Consider the following 18,849-nt stretch of genomic DNA (forward strand, 5'->3'; position numbering starts at 1 on the left):
TGGGTAAAAAGAAAATGCATTGCAAAGACATTTTATTTTATTTTTATAAAGATTTATTTATTTGTTTTAAAGAAAGAGAAATTAGAAGAGCATGGGGTAAGGGGCAGAGGGAGAAGGAAAGAATCTCAAACCCACTGCCTGCTGACCACAGAGCCCAAAGTGGGTCCCCATCTCACAACACTGAGATCATGACCTGAGCCAAAATCAGGAGTCAGACACTTAACTAAGCCACCCAGCACCCTAGCCTTGCAGAGATATTTTATTTTATTTTATTTAAAAAATATCTCTTTATTATTTTATATAGAGAGAGCCTGAGTGCAGGGGGGGAGGGGCAGAGGGTGAGGGATATAATATCATCAAATATAATCAAATTGCTAAAAATACAAGTTTAACATTATACCTTATAGTGACATTTGTAGACAAATTTGTCTTACATGGCAAAATAAAAAGATCTTTAGTAGGAAAATAAATATAGTAACATAAGTTGCAAACTCTTGAACTGATTTTAATTTCCTGATTACCATCCTAAAGGAATAAACAATCTCTGATTTTTATTTGATGTAACACAGTCTCTCTTCTTTTGTAAGTGCATTTATAATTGTTCTTCACTCTATGTCTCATTATTTTTCTATATTTCTTCCCTGGCTACAATCATTATCCTTTTAAAATCAATATTCATATGGGTTTTTTAGAGGCAAATGAAAAACTGCTATCATTCCATGACATTTCAAATATATGTGTGAACATATTTGACAATACTACCAAGCTAACAGGCACATATTCTTCCTTAGACATGTTTTCTGAGAAGAAAGTTATTTAAAAACTGATTTGCGGGATCCCTGGGTGGCGCAGCGGTTTGACGCCTGCCTTTGGCCCAGGGCGCGATCCTGGAGACCCGGGATCGAATCCCACGTCGGGCTCCCGGCATGGAGCCTCCTTCTCCCTCTGCCTGTGTCTCTGCCTCTCTCTCTCTCACTGTGTGCCTATCATAAATAAATAAAAATAAAAAAAAAATTTTAAAAAAAATAAAAACTGATTTGCCTATCAATTAATATGCAGATTGTTTCTAAGTTTTCCAGCATTCTGTATGCAAGTTCTTAACCTGGATCTATTCATAACTTTCAGGGAGAGAACCCTGAGAGCTTTCTAAAATCTTCTGTAAATATTATGCATTACATGTATTTGAGGAGAGATGAAACTAGGGCACATGCGTAGCTTTTATTAGGGTTATGTTTTATTTTGTTTTGTTAAGTTTTTACTTAAATTCCATTAGTTAGCATGCAGTATAATATTTTTTCTTTTTTTATTTAAATTCAATTAATCAACATTTAGTACACCATTAGTTTCAGATGTAGAGTTCAACAATTCATCAGTTGTATATCATACAATATATTAGTTACATGTGTATAATATAGTGATTCAAAACTTCCATACAACAAGTTTTTATATAAGCCAAGGACACACTAACACAGGTATTTAGTATTTTCAGTTGTGTATAGATATGTCATGTTCTTGAATGCTGAAAGTATGCTGATTAGTGGAAACCCATGAAAGTTTATTGTGAATCTCCTGGGTGCCGTCTATGAGCTCCGTTCGTGCTCCAAGTCAATGTGCTTGCAGGATAATGCAAATGGGGACAGGAGAGGGTTAACATGTATATATATTCACTATAATATAAGGCAGTGCAAAATACATGTATTAAGGACTTGTATAATGACAAGGGGTTAAAGAAGATATTTATAAAGACTGATGCTGACTTCAATAGTGTCACTTGGTATGGGAGGAGATTTTTTTCATTTCTCCTTCTTAAAAAGCTTTTTATTAAGGTACAAATATTACAATTACATCTTAAAACAAATGGTGCATTATGTCAAATATGCAAAAAACTTATGGAAATAATAGTTATTTTACAAGTTTTAAATGCCATCTATTTTTTTAACTTCAATGCCTAGATACATATCTTAAAGCAAATACCCATTAAAAAGATATAGCTATTGAGCACCAAATCTATGTGAAATCTTGCCCTGAAGACAGTGAAAAGAGATGGCCTCAGGCAATTTACAATCTATTTTATTCCTGAATAATATTTGACAGTTAAACACATTATATAAACTAAAATATCTTCTCAGGAAGAGACACTTATTTCAGGCAAAGACATTTATCTAAGACAAAATTTTGAATTTGCACCTGAAAAAAAAAAAGAAAGACCACATTATGGCATTGAGTCAACTCTTCTAATTCAGGAATTTTAATTAGTACCAAGCTAAAGGAAAAAAAAAAAATGACATGCTTTACAATAATTTGCAATTCCACTTTCTTATGAAGAAGAAAAATACATTACCAAGTATAAGTCAAGATAGTGCAGAAATACAAATACATGATTTGTCTCCCACTAACTTTGACCAGAGCCAAGAAACAAAATAAAACAAAACAACAACAACAAAAAGCCAACAACAGATCAGATATGTGCCATACTTATTTAAGCCTTTAATATTTAACTCAAATTCTCACTCATGACCTCATCCTATAAGGCTTGAATTCAAAGGAATTTCTCCCCAATCTTTGGCCATAATGTGGAGGTAACTAGACCATATGCAGATCCTATTCCAAGTACTATTTACTTCATACTAATATGATTTCTTGATTATAATGCTGGGGCAGTGAGGTATGGGTGTCTAAATTATACAGCCTTTACCAGTATCTTAAATTGGTTAAACTCCTTCTGTGTTCCCAGTTCCTCTCACTTCCATGATCAGAATCTTCCTTAACTCTGTCTTGTTTTCTCTCCCAGGGTCTCTTTTCCAGTTCCTCCAGGCTGTCTTTCTACAGCTCTATGATATAGAAGGTTTATATAGTTTCCCCTGGTATAATTTATTTTCAGTTCTCCTAACCTCAGTATATTTCTCTTTGAATTTCTTCTTTAATGAATAATCTCTATCCATCTAGTTTCATTGCATTTTATTATCATAAATAAAGCTTCTTTTAATAATGCATAGACATAAATTCATAAGGCTATGGAGGCCATTTCAAAATAGATGTTTAAAAACTGTTTCTGGCAATAAAAGCCAGTAATATTAAGAGAAGTGAACACTTTAAAAGATGTGACTTGCTTGGATATATAAATTCTGGTACAGCTGTAGGAATATTTCTTTAATTTATTGTATAACTCATAGCAGATTATTATTTATATTATTCCCTTTTGTAATGAGAAATTATAGAAAATATCATTCTTTTAACTTTTAGGTTTTCTATTCAACAATACTTATGCAATACTGACCATATACAAGGCATCATAGTAAACCCTGTGGGGGAATAATTCAACTTTTTACATTACTGTAGTACATGAGAAGTCTACCATTTATGCAGATTCTGCTAAGGACTCCTATGAGAAAATGCATATAATAACTATCACTACAAAACACAGTTATTAAAAATTTTATTCAACCACTTCTTGGCCAGATTAAATTTCTCCTCAATAGGGACAGAAAATAATTTCAATTCTGGCATGTGTATTTTTTTTATCTTTCAGTTCTAAAAAACCTATTCTTTCAGGTGGGGGAACAGTTTTATTAAGGGAACTCCATTTCAGATTTATCACTGGAGATCTTTGAATGATATAAATATTAGGTCACTTATTGACCAAAAGATTCAATGTAAAGCCTGCCCCTCCCCAATCTAGTGACTTAATGTTTTCTTCCTGAACCTTCTCTTTAACATTATGATATAAAATCTAACATCTCCCTGAAATAAAGCTAGTTAACCTGAGACTATATCATCCTAAGAAAGCAAAAATATAGGAGCAAAAATATCAAAAATAATTCCACATTTCTTTGAAAAAACTGTAGATGCATATCACTTTGATTTTAATTCCAAGCTGTTATAGTACTATTGGGTTTAATAACAATAGGAAGAATAATTATCATGATACAATTTGTAACTTCCTGTTTGTAAGGAAGTAAAAATAATGCTTATGAAATAACTTGTAGATTTCCTATTTTGTACAATGTTCTTGACAATTCATACATATCTCAATCTTCAGAGTAGCCATTGTGAAGTCATTAATATTATCCTGATTTAACAGAGGATTAGATTCAGTAATTTACACAATGTCAGGCAGGTAATGAATGACAGTTAGGATTTAAACTTCAGGAAAACAGCTTTGGGGAGTTGGAAATTAAGTCATTAAGAAAAATTTTTGATGCAGTAGTGTAAATCAAAAATATAGCACACTGAAAAACGGACTGTCAATAAAGTATGAAATAATGGGCAATTAGATAATCAATACTTACCTTCCTTTGTTTCCAAAAACTTCCAGATTTGACAAAGTTCTTATCATTTTACTTCATGTTGTATTTTTTTCAGAATTTGAAATATCAAATATTTTTTGAATTGTTATTTTTTTAATCTATTGTCTTCCACCTACTAGGTCCGATCATGAGAGTTTCTCAATTACACTGTAGCATGTTTCCTGATCAAATGAGAAACTGAGTAAACTCTTAGCTGGGATTTGAAATCTTTATATTTCACTACAAAAATTTCATAATAGTAAACAAGAGAAAACATTTGACTAAAAAAAAATAACCAGAAATGCCCCCAAACTATACTGCTCTTTAAAAATGCATTTTATATTTTTAAATGATTTTATTTATTTATTCATGAGAGACACACAGGGAGAGGCAGAGACATAGGCAGAGGGAGAAGCAGGCTCCATGCAGGGAGCCTGATGTAGGACTTGATCCCAGGACTACAGGATCACGACCTGGGCTGAGGCACATGCTCAACAGCTGAGTCACCCAGGTATTCCTAAAAACGCATTTTAAACTCCAAATTCAAACCTACCAAAGCAATTCTCCCAGTTCAATGCTTCATCCAAACATTTACATTACATTAAGACACTTATATTTTCAAGGTGACAATAAACTCCTAACAAAGTACACATTTTGATACTTTGATAGATTTAATTTTATGTTTACTTTGTAAAACTATACCCAAAGTTTTTTTTTTAAGAGAATAAAGTTCTTTACATCAACACTACAATGGTTATCTAATATAGATAAAATCTCCTAATGGAAGATTATTTAATATATTTTAAAAATCATAATAAAAATAAATTTATATATTAAATGTTTGATTTATGTCTTTGAATTGGAATTTTTATAAATTAAGATTAAATGGTTTATAAATCTTTAGTTCTATTAATAGAAGTGATTACTTATATATAAATGGAACACCCCCCACATTACATTTTCATAAAATATTCACTGCTTTCTAGTTAACACATAACAAGATTAGGGAAATAGTAAGAACTGAAAGGCTGAAAAGGAAACATGGACTGATCGAATTGAGAAACTGTCACTATTCATTATTAATTGCTTAAAATTTAGAGAAAAAAAGATAGGAAGAAGACATTAAATTCATACAAATAGGTAAGAATGGCCTTGTCCCTCAAAAGAAAAGTTTGTTTGACCATAAAGTTTGAAAGGAGTGATTGAAGTATTTTGGGCGGACATCCACCATAATCAGATTTCTATGCTATAAATATTACTTTCTTGAAATTGTGGATCATGAGCTGGAAGGATCTGGAGAGAATTTAGAAGACAGAGTTAACTAGGCCAGTGCTTCTGGGTATGGTGAAGGTAGAACTTGGAAAGTAATGGGAGGCTACAAATTTTACCTGTTGGAAAATCCAAGAGGTGATTTCACCCTGGCAATCTGATGTAAAGACCTGAAGATACCAGGAAAGATCAGAAAGCTGAAACAATCTATCACAAGTCTGTGAATCCCTTAGTTGTACAGAGAAAAACAAATCATAGCTATTGTTTGGCATCATGAAGACAAACCAACTTGTTAATTGAATGGATTTTCATTTTTTGGCTACTTGTTTTGGCAGCTTGTAGACACAGGCTTACAATCACTGCTCATTAGGATATTGGAAGTACAGCTACCCACTCTCCAGGGAAGTAGTGTGATTTCATAAATCAGAGTAACTGAAAAATGAACACTCTCAATATGATATAATTAAACATTATGGGAAGGAATGGATTTGGGTTCTTTCTGACATTTGGCTGAACGTGCTAGATAGCAAAAATACACAAATGAAGGTCACATTTGCAATTATTATAAAAGTGTCTACATTTTAATTAGGCAGCTGATAAATGTCATTAAGCCTTAGCCGCTGACCAACTGTCATTTAAAAAAAGGAAGAAAAATGTTACCTAAAAAGTCAGAATTTTTTGCATTGTCATGAAATTAAAACTTGAAGCCACAATAAAGTGTGTTCAGCAATAAGATGTTAAATGGGCTTACTGACAATCTCAAATAAAATTTACAAAAGAAATATTTTGACAACCTATGATGTCACTAACAATACAGATTCCCAAGCATTGTTTTATAAAGCAGATCTGCCTTTACCATTGAACAAATGGAGCCACATTAGTCTTAAAAGGCTCTTTTTAGCAGAAGTTTAGTAGCATTTACTGGTCTGTGGGTTTGGCTTACATGCATTTTTTATTAATTTAGATTAAATATTTACCGACTTTCTCCCTTCCATAGCTAATCATTCTCTAAACCTTAGGCAATTTTGCACCTAAGAACCTTTTAGATATTCTAAGAATATTTTGAATTTTAAATAGTATTCAAAAAATTTTCCCTTCCTCTGAAAAAATAATAAATAAAATTTACATCAATAAGAGTAATATGACTTTCCATTTAAATTAGCATTTGAAAGTGGCAACAGAGAAAAATAGATATATGTATTGTTTTAGGTTGAATATGACTAATATTTCTAAATCTAGAATCTTAAAGTAATTATAAGTAAATTTAAAAAAAAGGTTCATTGGATACATTAAAAAAAAGTTCATTGGATACATTAAAAAAAGAAGTTCATTGGATACATTAAAAAAAAGAAGTTCATTGGATACATAATAAACCACATCTTCTTTATCCAATGAACTTCTATTTTAAAAAAGGTTCATTGGATACATTAAAAAAAAGTTCATTGGATACATTAAAAAAAGAAGTTCATTGGATACATTAAAAAAAAGAAGTTCATTGGATACATAATAAACCACATCTTCTTTATCCAATGAACTTCTATTTTTTAATTTACTTATAATTACTTTAAGATTCTAGATTTAGAAATATTAGTCATATTGAACCTAAAGTAATACATATATCTATTTTTCTCTGTTGCCACTTTCAAATGCTAATTTAAATGGAAAGTCATATTACTCTTATTGATGTAAATTTTATTTATTATTTTTTCAGAGGAAGGGAAAATTTTTTGAATACTATTTAAACTCCTAACTCTGGGAAACGAACTAGGGGTGGTGGAAGGGGAGGAGGGCGGGGGTGGGGGTGAATGGGTGACGGGCACAGAGGGGGGCACTTGACGGGACGAGCACTGGGTGTTATTCTGTATGTTGGCAAATTGAACACCAATAAAAAATAAATTAATTATTAAAAAAAAAGAAGTTCAAAAATCAATGGAAATAAATAAGAAAGAAAATGATCAATAAATTTACCTACATAAAAACGTAAATCTTCTTTCTATAGTATATTATCATCAAATTAAAATCAGCATTGCAGGAAATACAATCATTAATGGTCATACCAAATTATTTTAAGAACCAAGGAACAGAAATCACAATTGAATAGGGAAAAAAAAGAAAAGCTATTTTACATGTAATTCAATGAGGAAATATGTATATAGAAAATGTATCTGACTAATAATCAAAATGCAAACCTAAGCAATGATGAATTAGGGTTTTGCTATACTTTTAGGATAATTCACATTAGCAACCATCTAATAAAATGGTATACAATATGTCATGATGAAATGTTAAAAAATTATTGATCCCTTATGATGCTAACAAGAGTATAATTAAATCAAAATTCTTAGAAAAAAATTATCGAAAGCTACTTTCAGATTTAGAAATTCCACCTCTATGATGCTCATTGAAGGGAATTATTAGCTATAAATACAAAAATTTATGTACAAGGATACTCCTGCATCATCATATAAAACATAAAAATTGATCTGATCACATGAACATGGTTAAATAAATTACAAAACACATCACTGGAATGTTATGTAGCCAATAAAATATATTTGAATAACATTTGGGAAAGGATTAAATAATCACAACATAATATTAAATAAAAATGAGAAAATTGCATCTATAAACCTGTTCCAGTTTCCTTCAAACAAAACAAACTAAATCTACATATGTCTCTGTTGATATATCTGTCTACATATGAAATAGAAAATATCAGAGATTGTTTTACAAAGGTGCTATCTCTGGATTTTAAGTCTAGAGATTATTTTGATTCTAATGTGAGGATATATTAGTTTTATAATCAGAAGGTTTAGAATTTATGGGAAATTTAAGGTATCACAATTCCTTTTGAATCTGAACCCCATCTTTTACTTCATAAGGGAAAAGATTAAGAGAAGGATCTCTCTGACTCTGAAGAAAAGAACAACATGAATAAAAGGCAGCTGAGCTAAAACACTCCCACAGATTTAGCAAAGTACCAGATGTCTATTCCCTTGAAACTTAATTCATACATAAGTAAGTCTTTGAGTTGGAATCTAGAATTTGTGATCTGTAAGTGTCTGAGAAATAACACTTTCACAGTTGGGAGTTGCTTTCTGGAAATTGAGTTTGTTAGATATTAAGTACTACAGATGAGGCAGATGTGGAGGCCCTGAGGGTGAGAATGACATTCTAAATCAGGATGCAACATTTTAGCCTGCTTGATGTCTTTATCTTTATTTAACTAACTAACTGGGCCAAATTAGCTGTCAGTTTAGGCTAGAATACTACAATCACAGTAGCTGAGAAAATTTAAATTATTTGCAGGTATTTCTTCTGTTAAATGAGAAATCACCTAACTTTGCTAAAATGTCATTGAAAAAATTATTTTTGATATCTTCTTTGAAGAAATTGCTTAGTTGCATAGTTTCTGATTTTTTCTAGTATGTGCCTCGCTAGCATCTAGTTAGTAAGGTCAAAGTCATAGGACTGCCTTTGAAGAAAAGTTGCCATTTGAAGAAAACTTTGTCATTTGAGGACTACAAAAACTAACACTCATTGAACTAATTCTTAAGCAACTTTATGTGCTAAAGTAGCAAAATAAAAAGTCATAAACACATTTTAAATGTTTATTTTTCGTTTCTGAAATATGAACAAAGCTCAATTCAAATTTCATGTCCAATGTTATGTTCTATTTGATTGCTCTCAATCGTTTCTTTCTAGATGTTCCCCAGCAAGTTAGAATGTACAATAATTACATTATGCTCCTACTTCATACTCTCTTTGAATAGTGTGGTCTGTGGCCTGGTCATCCCAAAGAGACGTGACTACTGGAACAACCAACAGCTAAAGAAAATGAGTGTAGAGATTTCTTTAATGGTGAAATATACAGAAATTGACTTGCTGAGAGCAGCCACACAAAGCAAGAGCCAATACACCCACCCAAGCGAGAAGGTGCCAGGTTGCTTGGAACCTACCACCTTCCTTATAGACACACATCTGCCTAAGATACTGCCCATGTGGAGTGAGGATTCCATTAGGCCTGAGAGAAACACTTATTTTCTTAATGGGGGTGGGGTGAGGGTGGCGGCATTGTACCCTCTTACCTATGCAAGTATGAAAATAACTTCTCACATATCCCCTATTTGAAAAAAATGCTAAAGGCAGTGAAGATCATTTCTTTAAAACTGTCACTATATATCTTTATTTGAGAGGCTACCAGTATCAGATTGAGCTCTCCTCAAATTCTATGACTATAAAGTGATTTCCCTGAAGTTAACATTATTCTTTTCTTAGTTTCTAAGTATGTTTTAAGGCAAAAAATTTTTATTTTATTCCTTTTTTGTGTTTCCTTGGTTAACTTTCCATTTGGGATACATAATAATTGATCATTTTCTGTATATTGAATGAATGTTAAATCCTGTATTCTTTTATGTATGTCTATGTAGCCCACACACATCAAGATAATTCTTAGATATCTAAAATTTCATTAATGCAACTGGCCATCTTGAATTTCATTTCTAAATTCACAATTGCCTGAGCACGTCTACATTCTACAGATTTATAGATTCTAGTATAGACACTACAGTACTGGAAGCACTGAGCATAATGAAAAAAAATCTGCTTTTTATCTACATATAAGGAAAACATAACTTTCCCAAAAAATATTTCCTATAATTGGGGGGAGAGGGAATGCATTTTATTTAATTATTTTTAATCAAAAGCTTTATTGCTAAATAATGTTAACTTTATTTGATTTATTATCAAATACTATCTAATCTGTCTTAAACGCACAGAGACTAAGAAGATAAAAGCTAATATGATCATTGCAGACTTAAAACTTCACTGAAAACTTAAATTATCCAAAACAAGAGGGAATTCTTTAATCACTAAATTAATTTGGTTATATTTCACAACTAGCTCCTGCCCTTACTAATTTCCTCAGTGATTAGAAAACAACAGGCATATTATGAAGGAAATATAAATTTAATGCAGTTGCATTTTAGGTTTTTGATAGTTTAAAGAGATAATATCTAAGTATTATAGATTATTTTAACTTGCAACAATAGTAAAGAGCACACAAATCAGAAAAAATTGTGAGATCTGTCTCTTCTCATTCAATAGAAGCATATATAATATCCAGACTAAGATGTAGAAACTTTCATGGTCTATGTATGCATACAACTAAGTATCTATGATTGAGAAAAGATAAAGTTTTCCAAATATTAAATCATTATGACTTCAAATATAAATACTGTATCTTAATAGGAGTGGTAGAAATAATTTAGAGCTATGTTTCTTTTTACTCTATGTCTATTTTTCAACCTTATACAAAGAACACTAGAAATGCAATGCTGTTATTTTTTTTTCCTTATAAGTACTACAGTTTAGATGACTGACTTTGGCATTTTGAAAATGATGAATTTAATCTCCTGAATATCTTTTCTCACTTCTCCAACTAAAACACTATAAAGTTTACACATAATACAGTCCTTGAAGAAAGTGCTGAGCTGTGACATAGAGTAAATCTGACTCGGGCTGTCCCAAACTCTCCTCTGCCATAGGTGCACACTACCAAATTTAAATGAAGCACATCATTTATAAATTATTAACCATTTCTAAATATGCTTCACATGACTGGCTTCACTGAGGTGTTACATCCATCCTTGCAAGCTTCATCAGACAGTAGCAGGCTAAAGTTGCACAGTAAATGCTAATTCTTAACCCGGGAGAGGATGGCCTTAGCAATTACCCTGAAAATGGTCAGATATCAAATTTCTTTATGCTGACTTTGATGCCAAATTAAGTCACACTGCAGGCTTGGATATTGTATGATTCCTGTCTTTTCTGGACATTGGGACATCAATATATGGTGTCACTATTTTCTCCACTGATGCATGATTAAGCTTTATATTCTTCAGAGCATCACATATCATTTGATTCAAAGTTTATTTACTTATTATTATATGATCTTAAATAAATGTCTAAAATCAAATGAACTATTGGAAAGAAACGATTTCTTCAAAAACTTGTCATTTCATGAATTTTTGGTATGGCTTAGACTTATTTGGCTGTAAATATTAATGCCATTGTGTGGGGAAATGACAGGAATGGATTTAAATACAGAATACAATAGTGATATTCTAATTTATCATCAATATTTTAAGAGCTTTAAAGTTCATTATAAACATGTTTTTCACACGTGAGGACAGAGATACAATTCTGAAGTTGACTTGGTATCAGAAAACTCAGGAAATTTCAAATATACTAAGGGATTCTACATTTTATTTTATTTTTTTTGGGGGGGGGGATTCTACATTTTAAATGTATCCTTTCTCATATTGACATTTTTTATCCTACTTATTCATAAACATTGTCATAAAAATTCTAGTTTTACCAATTCTAATCCATTATCTCATGAATATTATTTACATTCAATGGCAATAATATCTATAACGTGACTTTTAGGTAATAGGGAAACAATGCTATTAATTCCAAGACTGCAAGTGGTGGCAATGTCGTTCTGACTTAATAGACTACAATTTTATTAAATAATATAGGTTCAGTGGTCCCAGGGTCATTTGATTAGGAAATATTTAATGAAGGCATTAATATTTACTCCTACCCAACTTCCAGCTGGAATTTCATGGTGTGAGAGTACCGGGTTAATTGAGTTCTATAACCAGATCTCCAGACCACTTTAGAAATAACTGTAATGCATATTCCCTAAGGTCTGATCTATGAACAGTGAAAAAATAGAAGGAAAAATGATTAATGTATAACTAGATACTGCTGACATCTTCAGCATAAATATTCATTAAAAGTTTGAGCAAGTAATGAAGATTTCTCTAACAAAGAATTATGAGTCACTTTTCCTTCCAAACCCTGGACAGGAAGATGGAGACAAGATGCATAGGTCTTGTGTTAGTCGGTAGAAATACAACAATATATAGACAACAAATTTTCTATAGATTCATAATTCCTATTAGTGGCTAAAATTTCTTTCTTAAGAATTTACTCATGGGAATACATCTGTCTGGAAAATAAAATCGTAATTATCCCTCTTCCATTTGCCTCTCTTTAAATTCCACAAAGTAAAATGAATATTAAAATTTGGCATTTATATCCCAATCAAATCTGGAAGGCATAAGCCGAATATATTCAATTATGACCACCGGAGGTAATAAGTGCAGATAATAAAAATAATATAGTTATCATTTATTGAGTCTTTACTATGAACCAGGCAAATTTCTAACTGCTTTGTGTGTACTACTTTATTTGATCACTACAACAACCTACAAGGCAAATGACAAGGAATCCATTCTAAAGGCAAGGAATCTGAGGCATAGAGTGATTCATATTTTGTTCAAAGCCACAGATCTACTCTGAGGTTGAGTACAGATTTAAATACACTCAATCTAACTTTGGAGTCTATTTTGCAAACAGGTTTACTGACAAAGCTGCTCTTATCCAAAATTCTCAGTCAATTAAATGAGTGGCCAAGATGTAGGAGGAAGATGTACACACCAGAGCCAAGAGAAAATATTTCATTGCCAGGACCTGAGTCATGATGGCAAAAGTAAGAAAGATAGATGTTGTCAGGAATCCCCTCAAAGCACTCTGTTTTTTCTTTTCTTTTTTTTTTCCTTTTTTCATTATATATTTATTATATATAATTATATATAATAACTTATTTTATATAGTTTTAGAATAATTTTATTTAATGTTCCTTTGCTAATATTTTACCAATTTATAATCCTCTACTAATGCTCGTATTTACTCACATCTGTATCCCCAGTCCCTAGCACATGGTAGAATTTCAATGAAGAGTTGTTGAAAAAAATCAATGAATGTTGAATGAGAAAGGAGAGAATTAGGGAGAAAATGAGGTGTATGTTTAAGTTAGCTGAAAGACACTAAGGGCTTCTGTGTAGTAGGAAGCCAGCTTAGAGCCCCATAGAGTGTCACTTAGTGTTTACATTTCACTGAACCCTTTTAAAATCTGAGGCCCGACCTATGCTCTTATTTCTCCCTTTCTTCTCTTTTTTTATGATCCTACTTCTTAAATGACAGTTCTTGAAGTGATGACTAAAAACTGGTTCTGAATCCTGAATAAGATTTACCAAATTATCTCAGAAGATGCCTTTCATTGACAGAGGTCAAGAAATGTTTAGGAGCTGAGGCAGAAGCACAGAGAGTAAAGAGCTGTTGACTGCAAGTAGAAGTTATAATTAGCATAAGAAAGAGCACTGGAATATCAAAGACTTGAAGCTGGGTCCAAGTAACTGAGACCAGAACAAGGTGGAATTTGTCTGGGATGGAGTCAATGTTTATGAATAAGATCACGAATATAGTTGTGAGTTAACCATAGATGGTTCCTGGCTTCATGGAATTTAGTCTGGGAGTATTGGTAGAGGATTACAAAATGGTGAGGTATTAAGAGAGGAACACTAAATAAACAAAATTATTCTAAAAATTTATAAAACTAAGAACTATGATGCATATAATGAAGAAAAAGGAGAAAAGAGAGTGAGAGAGAGAGAGAAACCTAGAGTTTCTTGAAAGGAAAATTAAAAGGAAAGGTAAAGAAACTTAAAAAAAAAAACTGTTGCCATCACGAGTCAGTTTAAATGGATAATATATTTTTTTTCTAGAATACATCAATATTTAGAAGCTGAAAAGACAAAAAAGAACTAGCAAAAGAGATAAGGAGTAGCTAGTGAAATAGGAATAAAAACATGAAATTGTAGTATACTGGAATCACATGAGGAAAATGCTTGAATAAAAAGAATGGTTAATCACATTGAATGCCGCTCATAGGTGAAAACCTACCTTTAAATTTAGCAATGGCCTGGTCATTGTTCACCTGGAAGAGAGTCATTATTGCAGAGTATTATAAGGAAGACTGCTGGCAATAGGCTTAAGGGAGAATGGCAAGAGAGGAAATGAACAGTGACCACTGACAGCTCTCTTCAAAATGTCTGGCTAGAAGGGAAAATCAGTGGAAGGAGTGGTAAGTTTAAATTTTTTAGAAGGTTAGGTCAATTTTTTTATAGTTATGGGAATAATTGAATAGGGACACAAAAATTGGTGCTGAAGGAGAGACAGAGGGAGTTTTCTAGAAAGACATCCTTGAGCCATCAAAATGGGATAGAATGAAAGTCAGTGCACACAAGTAAAGGAGTTGGCTTTTAATATATGCACAGACAATTTATTCACAGCAACTCAGTAAAAGCAAGGTAGAATATATGAATGTAATACAGGTGGGAGTGCATGTGAGGGACCTACTCTTATGATTGTTTGTATTTTCTCAATTAAATATGAACACGATAATTAGAAAGGCCAAGAAGGTGCGGAGCTAGGGGACAAAGGATAAGATGTAAATTATTCCATCCAGTGGGATGGAATATTAAACAGACTAGGGAAATGTGGTAGTATTGCTGGGAAATTGAAAAACTCACTCGTAATTAATATCATGAACCGTGACCTTTAGGCATGACTTTGTGCCTCTTCCGGCTGCACTCATGAACACAGCATGTTGATGGTGGATTTGAAGTAAACAGAGAGTTTAGTCTGTGAAAATGAGAGAAGGTAAGGGTCAGTGTGAGTGAAGGTACAGTGAAGGAAGGAACTAAAGTAACGAACTGTAAACTCTAAACTGGATAGGGAGGTGGGAGGTGGTTGAGGAGCAAGAGGACTGTAGGGTGGTGAAAGGGTATTAAATCCGTAGTTTGTAAATCTTGAAGAGGTTGAGATCTGAGAAAGAGGTAAACAATAAGATGTGAAGGACAGAAATGCAAATACCTAAATTTAAACTGAGGAAGGTGATGCAGTATTTTTCACCCTCACCCTGTGTGTGTTAAACCAATTCCTTCCCCCAAAGTTGGAGGTTAAGCAAAGTCTTAGGATGTAAACCTCATTTTCCCATTTATTTATAGAAGTGTATCTAGTTTCCAGAGCTGAGGATCCCCAGAACTGTGGGCTGAAGACTGGAGAAATTAGAGATCTCAGAAAAGGAGGTGGAACAGCTAGGAGGGCACCAGGTAGAAGAGTTAGAAATGCCCCCAAGAGAAGGAGACTTCACTGAATTGATGGTTATTTACACTCAGACCAAGAGACTATTGTAGGTCACAGGCTAAGGCCACGGTCTATATGTCTAATACAATGGAATTGGCAACGGAGGGGTTCTAGACTCTTGCAGAGCTCGGAAGGTTCTCTTCACCTCCTAGATCTGACCACACCTTCACATTCACTGTGCATTGTATGTAGAGCAGTAAGGCAGCCTCGCTGCTATGGGGCACCCCTTCTTGGCTGGGCCAGCCTTCCCATACTGCTCTTCAACACTGTCAACTGCTCTTTCATCGACAATGAAAGACTCTTTCCTTTTTTTAGTAACTTCACACTTTCCTGCTTTTCCCCATCCTTTTATAGGTTCCACTACCTTTGCTGTTCTCTGAAATGCCAGTGCTTCTCAGGGTTCCATTTTCAACACCCTACTTGTATTTCCTTGGCAAGCTAATCTATTCTCAAAGTTTAATAACCATCTATTTGGTTACCATTTAATAATATCTCATTAGCCTGTATCTCCCTTATGATTACAAAATTTTCTGATCAAAATTAATGCCCTAAGAAGTACTTTTCCACTTGCCCCAAACTGAATTCATGAGCTTTCACTTTAAGAACATGCCTTTCCCTGCATCTTTATCCATTGTCTAGTAGCACAGAGTCTCCCTAAATTCTCATTTTCCCTTTCTAGCCTCCAATTTAATCAATCAGTAATCTTAATGAATTTATCCCCACCCACGTTATATCACCTCTTCATTCCTGACTAATCTTTGCCTTTATTACAGCTTCAGGATCATGATATGTCTTTTTTTCCCTTTTGTTTTGTTCCAAATGACACTGCAGACAGAGAGATCTTCCTAAAATTTATATTGCTTTCCTTTAAGAATCCTATCATTTTAGTATGGCATACTAGGCATTTCATCATCAGTCTTGCCTTATCTATCCAGCCTTACTTGTCCTCTCACTTCTTTCCCTCACACTCTGGTCTCCTGATTATTTTAATCTAAAAAGCACACCCTGCTGCCTCTCTTTTCTAAGTATTCATATATTGTCTTTCCTTTGTCTCGGGTTTCTTTCCTTCCCTACTTAGAGCTTTGCTAAACTAATCTCTAATGGTCTTTCAGGACTCAGATTAGATAGAATTCATCTTGAAAACATTTTCTGATGGCTTTAGACTAGATGAGAAGAGTACTTACCCTTCAGAGGAAGCCTCTGATTTCTTGCATTTACTTTTATATTACATTGGATTAAAGTTCTCTTATAGTTCCATCTTTGTCACTGTATCACAAGCTCCTTGACACCTGGTGCAATATCTTGTTCACCTTTGTATCCAGCATTTAGCCCCTACTGAGTTCTCATTGCATGTTTGCTGAATACATGAATGAATGAATAAATTGTCAAATTTCTAGTAATAGCTTTGGGTTCACTTTAATTGCTGAAAAAGGAATCTCCACTGCAACAGATGCAACTGATTATATAACAAATGAAGCCCTGGTATGGAGCACACAGCCAAATTAGCATTTGGCTCATCTCTATTGATATGGAGTGGTATAAACCAGTTACTGTAGCACTTAGTATGTATTTTGTTAATATATATTAGAAAATTATATATATGTAATAATAATATATACATATATGATTCACTACCTCAATGATGATCCTGTTTTTTTAAGCCTTATTATGGCCCTTCCAGTTTTCCACTGATCATCCTTTTCTAGCTTTAAAAACCATAAACCACATTCTCATACTCCATTTTAATTTTTAACACTAGCATGGTATTGTTTTTTTTTCTTTCTATATATGAGCAGGGTAGGCAGCTAAAACACAGAGTAACAGATCACACTAAGAAACAAATAGGTTCAGAGATCACAACTACAAATAACCTTAAAAGAAAATTCATTCTCTTTTCAATTCCTTACAATTCTAGTGCCAAAACTTGCATTTAAAGGAGGTTTTATATCTACTCATAATCTGTTCTCATATAGTTTGCCCAGGAGAGGTTAGCTATTTTCAGTTAAAATTGATCCACCTTCACTATACTTGTAGTTGAACACAAGGACTAAAGGACATGAATCTCTTATCAGCTCCTGATAAGCTTGGATTACACATATTATACTCAATTTAAATGTGGAGAACATTGAAATTGAACATCTAAAAACACACTTTTTCAAGTTTCAGAGAAATCATATTTACAGTTTCACAAAACAGAAAGTGTTATACTTAATTCAATGTTTAACACCTACTAAAGTGTTATTTTCAAATCACAGAAATGATTCTTGCATTCAAAAATATTTCTAAGAGGCAGTATAATGATTCTAAATAATATTAATTATTAGAAAGCTTACTCACAAAGATAAATTATCTTTTGTCAAGTTAGGTTAATATCCATTAAGTTCAAATGCCAGATACCCTGAACAAAAATGTGTGATTTAAAAAAACATTTCCAAGCTCAATAAATCATCAAATTCAATTGATATTTGACATAGAAAAAATTTCAATTCCTAGAATTCCTCATAATTAGTTTGTACTTTTGAACATTTGATCTATACACTAACCTGACCCTCTCCTAAGGACAGAAAAGAGTTAATGTATTCTCTTTTGGGTATTTATGCATCTTTCCTAATGAAAAACTTCCTATAGAGGAATTAAAAAACAATATGGTCAAAACATTCCTCTATAATCAATAAATGCATAAATTGCATAACAGTGCCACCCTTGACAATATCAAGTTATATAAAAAAAATCAAGTTATATAACAAAATCTACAAAACTAATTTCATCCAAAATTGTTTATTTTCCATTGTGAATTTGACTGCTTTTCAAAAACATGGGAATAACTTACAGTCTAGTCAAAATACATGCTGCATTAGATACATTTCCTACTAAGTAATACATTTTAGTCACGAAGATTCAATCTATAATGAAAAGATGTATTTGAGAATACGAGTATTTTTTTCCTTTTTCCCATTTTTTAGTAATAAATAAGAAACCAATCTAACGTATGTAAATGGATATTTTAATAAGACAAAAATGTTAATTCCCAAATATTCCTTACAAAGGAAATAAAGATTTTAAATTTGGGGTATCTTTCTTCCTTTTTCCCTTTTTTTGTCTTCCTTTCTCTTTTCTGTTCCTTTCCTTTCTTTACTTCTCTTTTCTTTTTTCTTTCATGACTTTTTTTTCTCTTTCTCTCTTCCAGAAACCCAACATTGAAATTAGCAAAATTTCCAGAAAATATTTTTAAGAT

The 18,849-nt window shown here is 32.5% G+C and overlaps 1 protein-coding gene and 1 long non-coding RNA gene across 5 annotated transcripts in view; one reads left to right on the forward strand and one right to left on the reverse strand.

The window, feature by feature from the left end:
• Positions 1-18,849, forward strand: part of CNTN5 (contactin 5) — a 1,290,695-nt gene that overhangs the window by 764,541 nt on the left and 507,305 nt on the right. The gene's annotated exons all lie outside the window — the stretch shown is intronic.
• Positions 1,580-15,701, reverse strand: LOC144295519 (uncharacterized). The gene is made up of 5 exons (XR_013362647.1): positions 15,342-15,701; positions 14,999-15,110; positions 14,370-14,403; positions 4,290-4,468; positions 1,580-2,187 (listed from the first exon to the last, which is right to left on the reverse strand). It is a non-coding gene; the product is annotated as an uncharacterized LOC144295519 (long non-coding RNA).

This window comes from Canis aureus, chromosome 23 (genome assembly GCF_053574225.1).
Source record: "Canis aureus isolate CA01 chromosome 23, VMU_Caureus_v.1.0, whole genome shotgun sequence".
NCBI classification, from domain to species: Eukaryota; Metazoa; Chordata; class Mammalia; order Carnivora; family Canidae; genus Canis; species Canis aureus.